Below are 7552 nucleotides of genomic sequence, written 5' to 3' on the forward strand. Positions count from 1 at the left end.
GTTGACATCAGACATGCCATGACAATGTCAGTCCTCTGGGAATTTTATCCTACATAGCTTCTTACCTCCCCCCTCCTGCCTCCACCCGCCCCTTGTAACTGCCCATTCTGGTACACAGCTAGAACTCTTTTGACCCTTTTTTCCCCTCCCTTGCTGGCACTTTTTATCAATAAGATCGCTTGTACTGCTTGTTCAGTAAAACTTCTGTGTCCTCAATCCCTATTCAACTGTGGCCCCTTATAATGCCTGCCTAGCCCCTGAGAATCCAAACACGCGGGTCCAGCAGTCTTCCCCCCCGCCCGGAATCCCAAGTTCAGGCAAGCACACTGCAGAGTTTGGTCAGGTGCAGGCTACTGTGTTTTATTAAATTCTTCTTTTTAGGAGATAACAGAAAGCTGAAAAGTGAAAACACCCCCAGACACAGGGGCCCACCCCCTGTGTGTCTCAGGGTATGGGTGTAAGCACTATTCATTCATCCCGCACTTATCCACCACCAGGACTGGGTGCTCAATCCCACCCCCTAGTGTCAGAACCATGGCACTTCAATGCCTAAAGGTGAGCGTTATACCTGGAATGCTGTGGCACTGTATCTGTGAATACCTCTGACCTGAAACAATTGTGACCCAATTCCCAATCCTATTTGGGAGCAGTCTGGTTGTTACATGTGTCCACAGTCTTAAAAACTCAAGTCTCCAACTTGGTTGCTCACATGTACTCTGTAGCCATGATGAGCTAATGGCCTGTGCTTTCTGCATTGAATAATTAGGATTTACTCAGCAGCTGCATTTGGGAAGTGTTCAACAGAAGAACCCTCCACCCTGCTACAGATAGATTCAATGTTTATTATTCATGTAAGTGGTTACTGAAATCATACGTCTTCAGATAGTTATGCTGAGCATTAGTTCAATAATCTCTGCAGCAAAACAAAATCAGCCACAGTAAATACTTGGGCTGACTGTGCTGGAAGAAAAGAGGTACTTCAGGGTGATGGTGGTGAGTTTGCTTCATTCAGGTCAGTATTACCTCCACTATGTGTTAGAAATCCATATGCTATGGGGGTTGCCAGACGTGTAGATATCAGCCTCAACACTGGGTGTTTAAATTGTTATTATTATGGTTCAGATAATAGCATTAAGCCTACCTAAACTGTTGAGAGATGTTCCTACATTCTACCAAAACCTGGGTAGGAGGAAGAAAGGAAATTGCAAAGTGCACAGGGTATACAACAACAGTGCTACCTCGGTATTATTATTGCTACTAATAAAAACAAAACTAAAGCAATAAAAGCAATCCTGCTTTATTTCTGTACTAAGTTTTAACACAAGAATTATTTTTAATGCTTTATAGTAGACTGTCTCATCAGAACTGGCTTATGTTGTCCCCTTTGTCTCTACACACTTTATTACCAGTCAGAGGAAACAACCTCATGAGGGCCCTGAAGGGCCTGGACTCTAATCTTAAACAAAATAACTAAATTTGTTTGTAGCTGTTGAATAACACTGCAGTTGTCTTAGTGTGTTTTGGTGGAAGAAAAGAAGAGGGAGAGGCAGGCTTTCTAAACTTCACCCTGCCATTCTAATCCTAAATTGAAAATATTTTTTTATAGGGGAGCATGTCATTACACTGGATATTCTATCAGTCAGTTTTGTGATTTACTACAAAGAGTTATGTGAGCACAGACGCTTGGCATAACAAAATATGGATAGTTATATAAGCCAGCTTCAGTCTTTTTAAGGTCATCTTCCTTGTAAGAAATCATTAATAGTAAAACCTTATGAATGCATTAAAGATCCTAACTTTATCAGCATGTCTTATTTTTTATTTGGGGGCAATATAGGATGTAAAGCAAAGGGAAAACGATACTTTTTCAGCAAGGTAATACAGAAGGTAAAATTACATAGCTGAACTTTCATAAAGCAGAGTGGCCTCAGTTGTCATTGAATCTACCAGGGACAGATGCAGAGGAGGGTGCAGTGGCATAGATGCACACTGCTTTCCGTCAACACTACAGGAGCAGCATTCCCAGGTTACTTCTCAGAAGTCCCTGAAGCAAGTAAGAATTCCTTACCCTCGGACTGCCTCCTCCTACTTCTACCACTACTTCTACAGCTGCTGTCCCTACCTGCCTCGGGTGGGACAGCTTCAGAGCTACTCTTGCCCTGCAGTGGCCAGGTTCTGTGGAAAGCCAAGCTCAGATGGGGACAGTGGCAGTGATGGCAGTAGGCAGGTTTTGCTTCCATGGCTTTTTCCGGTGTTGTTCCTTGACAGCCAGGGAGCTGGGAAGAGGGGAAGAGGAAGAGGGCTTCATTGGTAGCAGTGGCAACAGTGGGTGAGAGAGGGGGAGAGGGGAGAAGAGGGGATATGCAGCAGGAAGGGAGGGGAAGAAGGGACCAAGATGGGGAAGGGAAGAAAGTTTCTTACTTGTTTGGAGTACTTAGAAAACTTCCCCACCTTAGTTTGAGGAAGGGGAGCTGAGAGCAGGGGTGCAGCCATACCTGCAGTCACTATTCCTGCACCTCCCCCTCCCTTTAACAAAATCCTGGATCTACCTCTGGATGCACACCTGTAGTAAAATGCCAAAATGGAGCCTGTAGTACACTTGTGTCATTGTAGTTATGATGGTTCATAAAATATGCAGTTAGCCAGAGGGATTGTTTTTTGGTAATCTCTTTTAATTGGCTAATTAGGAGAGATGTTAGATGACTTTTGAGTACCAAGTACACTTTCTCAACTTTCTTGGGCACTTGAGGAACAGCTACTGCAGTTGCCAGGGTTAGGGAACTATGAATCATAGAAAATTCGGGTTGGAAGGGACCTCAAGAGGTCATTTAATTCAACATCCTGCTCAAGGCAGGACCGTCCCCAACTATATCATCCTAACCAAGGCTTTGTCTTGCTGGGTCTTAAAAGCCTCCAAGGATGGAGATTCCACTGCCTGTCTGGGTAACAGCCTCCTCATGAGATAATTTTTCCTCATATCTAACCTAAATTTCCCTTGCTGCAACTTGAGACTGTTACTCCTTGTTCTGTCATCTGCCACCACTGAGAACAGTCTAGCTCCATCCTCTTTGGAACCACCCTTCAGGTAGTTGAAGGCTGCTGTTAAATCCCCCCCTCAGTCTTCTCTTCTTCAAACTAAATAAGCCCAGTTCCCTCAGCCTCTGCTCAAGTCATGGGTCCCAGCTCCCTAACCATTTTTGTTGCTCTCCACTGGACTCTCTCCAATTTGTCCACATCCTTTCTGTAGTGGGAAGCCCAAAACTGGACACAGTACTCCAGATGTGGCTTCACTAGTGTTGAATAGAGGGGATTCCAATTCAGGAATCGCTTCCCTTGATCTACTGGCATGTAACCCCCACTGTAACCCCCAGGTTCTTTCTGCAGAGCTGCTATTTAGCCAGTTAGTCCCAAACCTGCAGCAGTGCATGGAATTGTTCTGTCCAAGTGCAGAAATTTGAACTTATCCTTTTAGTCCAATCCTACAATTTGTCTGTGTCTCTTTGAATGCTAACCCACCCTCCAGTATATCTACTACTCCCCCAGCTTGATGTTATCAGCAAACCTGCTACAGATGCACTCCATCCAATCGTCCAAGTTGCTGATGAAGATATTGAACGAAACTGGGTCCAAGACCAACCCCTGGGGCAATCCACTTGATGTTGGCTGCCAGCTAGACATTGAGTCAGTTGACTATGCCTGCGCCTGACAATATGTGCTGACTATTTCTAATCACCTTATTCTCCTCCAGGTTCTTAGAAATGGACTCCTTGAGGACCTGCTCCATGATCTTTCCAGAGATTGAGGTAAGGCTGACCAGTCTGTAGTTCTCTGGCTCCTTGTTCTTCCCTTTTTAAAAGCTGGGCAAAACATCTCCCATTTTTCAGTTGTCTGGGACCTCTCCTGATCACCATGAGCTTTCAAAGATGATGGCCAGTGGCTCTGCAATCACATTGGCAATTCCATCGGCACCATCAGGTGCAATATGTCCGGCTCCATGAATTTATATACATACAGCTTCCGTAAATAGTCATTTACCTGTTCTTTCACCACCACCTCCCCAAACTGTGCTGCCAGGTGCAGTAGTCTGGGAGTTGACCTTGCCTGTGAAGACTGAGGCAAAAAAGCCATTGAGTACTTTAGTCTTTTCTGCATCCTTTGTCAGTAGGTTGCTTCCCCCGTTCAGTAAGGGACCCACACTTTCCCTGATATTCCTCTTGTTGCTTAAATACTCGTAGAAACCCTTCTTACTACCTTTCATGTCCCTTGTTAGCTGCAAATCCAGTTGTGCTTTGGCCTTCCTGATTTCATCCCTGCATGCCCAAGCAACACTCTTATACTCCTCCCTGGTTGTTTGTCCTTGTTTCTACTTCTTGTAAGCTTCCTTTTAATGTTTTAGCTCGCTGAAGAGTTCTCTGCTAAGCCAAGCTGGGTTTCTGCCACACCCACTAGTCTCCTTGTGTATTGGGATGGTCCATTCCTGTGGCCTCAGTAAGGTCTCTTTAAAGTACATCCATCACTCCTGGATTTTTTTCTCCCTCAGACTAGCCTCCCAGGGGATCCTGCCCATCTGTTCCCTGACTGAGTTGAAGTCTGCTGTTCTCCTTCCTTCCTTTCCTTTGGATCCTTAACTCAGTCATTTTGTGGTTGTTGCTGCCCAAGTTGCCAACCATTTCTACATTCCCCACCAATTCTTCCCTGTTTGTGAGCAGCAGGTCAAGAAGATCATGGCCCTTAGTTAGCCTCTGCAACACTTGCCCCAGGAAGTTGCCCCCATCACTCTGCAAAAACTTCCTGGATTATCTGTGTATTGCTGTATTGCCCTCCCAGATGTCAGGGTGATTGAAGTCCTCCATGAGAACCAGGATCTGTGACCAGGAAACTTCTGCTGGCTGTTTAAAGAAAGCTTCATTATCTTATCCTCCTGGTCTGGTGGAGGTGGGGCATCTGCTCTGTTGCCATACAGTGGTGAAACTGGGTAATAAGTAACCATCCCCAAAGTCTACTTGTGCTGAAATTGTTAAGAGATGCATTTTTTCAAAAGTCGATGTCTCTGGTATGTATTCTGTGCCCAAGTCAGATCACTTTGATGAAAATAGAGATAAAATGGATTTTAACTGATCTTGGGTAACAAGTGTGAGATTCTGAAATATGTGCTGTAGGTGCTATGTAGCGTCATAATGTGAAGCTACTAAAACTGTGCTGTGATCCTTGCCAATCCATCTATGCATTTTGGTGTTTGAAATTTGTTTTAAATTTAGCCATAAAAACCACCTACATCTTTTCTTGCTCTCTTCCAATTGCATTTTAATTTCCTTTGCCCTACATCTATACAGTTTCTATAGGAATATATGCCCATATCAAGATCAATCACTTTGTTTCCTCATTTCTTCTGTAACTATAAAATCTTTCCTGATTAAAATTATTACAAATAGTAAGCATTACAGGACTCCAGTTTATTTAGATTAAATTGTTTTTGAGGAACTGAATATTCATGATCAATGATTGGAATATTTCTTAATATGTCAATAGCAGAAACCCCTTTGTCATTAATAATAGGGTTGTAAAGGAAGGGTGATTAACACCATAGGGCATGTGTAGACAAAATGGGGGCCCTAAATTGAAGTGGTGTGTTTTTAAAAGGACTGCTTCAATGTAGGGCCTTTTAAACCCCCATGTTGTGCATACACCCCCCCTGACTTACCTGCCTTTCTGGCAGCGGGGAAGGGAGAGCAAGCTGCTGGAGGGCTGAGTGGTCCCTGGGCTGTGGCGGGGAGGGCTGGTGCTTCCTTCCACGGCAGCGGCACCTCCCCCCCCAGGTGGCACCTGCCCACAGGCACCCAGCTTGGGTGGTCCCAGGAGGCAGCGCAGCTGCAGAGGGAAGCACCGGGCTCTCGCGCAGCTCAGACAGGCAGGCAGGCTCTAGGGGAAAGAAAAAAAGATCAGGCTCACTGCTTGTCTTGGGCAGAGCCTGCCTTCCTAGGCTGCTGCCAGGCTGCCTGCAGAGCTTCCAGCTGCACGGAGACCAGTGCTTCACTCCACAGCTGTAGGAGCAGCAAACTAAAACTTTGAGGAGCTTTAGTTTGCTGTGCCCCAAGTCATTTAAGGCACATTACACTGCTGAATTTGCTACAGTGGCTGTAATTAATGCATAATACACTGCTGATGCTTGCAAACACCGACACCATTAAAGCAATGCAAAAGCATTTTTCCCTCTTTAAAGTGTTGTGCACACATGCCCCTTGTTTCGTCTACACTCAGCCATATACATCCAAGACTCTGTCTCCCCTTTAACAGAAGGGCACATCTGATGTTTACTCTTCTGTACCACAGGAAGCGGACATAACCTTGATACTCCCATTTACTGCTCCTTACCACATCTTCTGTGCTCTTGAAAATGCCAGTATATTTTGAACAATTTATTTGCCAGTTCCTAGCAATGGAATTAATATAAAGATGGGAACAACTCTACTGAACTCAATAGATAAGCAGTTTCCTACAGTAAGGGAAGTGCATATCTTTGGTCCAATGCTTTTTAGCTCATACTGAGTTCTTTATAAGGAAACCTTTGGCAAATATGTTGTGTAAATATAAATAATTTTATGGAAGCTTTACTTTGCCTGGCGTACTCTTTCACAAGCTTATATTACTTGGTTAAACTCTGAGGATGCTTTTGAATACTTCTGCTGCTATTGCCTTTCATTTAAACTTACCTGAAAATAGTGTATTTGTAGTTACAGGTACTTCAGTGAAATCTGTCTTGCTTTGTTAAATGCTCCAGTCAGAGAGTTAAATTTACATACCATAAGATACCAACATGTGTAAGAGCACCACTGTGCATAAAGCATAATGGAGCAAAAGGAAAGGATCAGATTAAATTAATATTTCAGTTATGTCAAAGCTGTGTTTTATGTTCTTAACTAGTAAGTTCCATAAATGTTTATACTTGGTATTCAGCAGGTAGGTCCCTCGCAGAAGCAGTAGACCACAATTGACCTATCTGCACTTTATGGGGATGAATTTTCCAATGTATACTAATAGGAGCTTCCTTGCTCTGATAATGCAGTTTATATATATGTACTAATGACAGCACCAGTGTGTTCCTAATGTAATGGAAAACATTTTCATATCTCAGTTGTGTTGACACTGGGTAAGAAGGTCAGATAATAAGGACTGTGATAACAAGGAACCTCTGTCCTAAGTTACTTATTCAGAGTCCTGGGATTGCATAAAATAGCTTTATATATCAACATGCAACCCACTTTTGTTCTGTGGGGAAGTTTGTTCCACTCGTATAGTTTCATTTGCTTTTATCATAATCAGTAAAACATTTTTTGAATAGTGAAAGTACTTCTTTGGATAGTGAAGTACTTCTTTGGGTGGATATTGTGGGTTTTTTTTTTTAAATGGTGTGTTTTTCTTATTTTGTGTCCTTTAAATATTTATCAACTTAGTAATGCAGAATATAAAGTTCTTAGACATTCCCCCCAAAACAGTTTTCTATGTGCTACTCTTTGCAGTGTAGATTTAGTTCCTGAATCAGTTTCTCTTTCCC

The sequence above is a fragment of the Gavialis gangeticus genome, unplaced genomic scaffold (genome assembly GCF_001723915.1).
Source record: "Gavialis gangeticus isolate Ggan-Ray unplaced genomic scaffold, GavGan_comp1, whole genome shotgun sequence".
In the NCBI taxonomy this organism is placed as follows: Eukaryota; Metazoa; Chordata; order Crocodylia; family Gavialidae; genus Gavialis; species Gavialis gangeticus.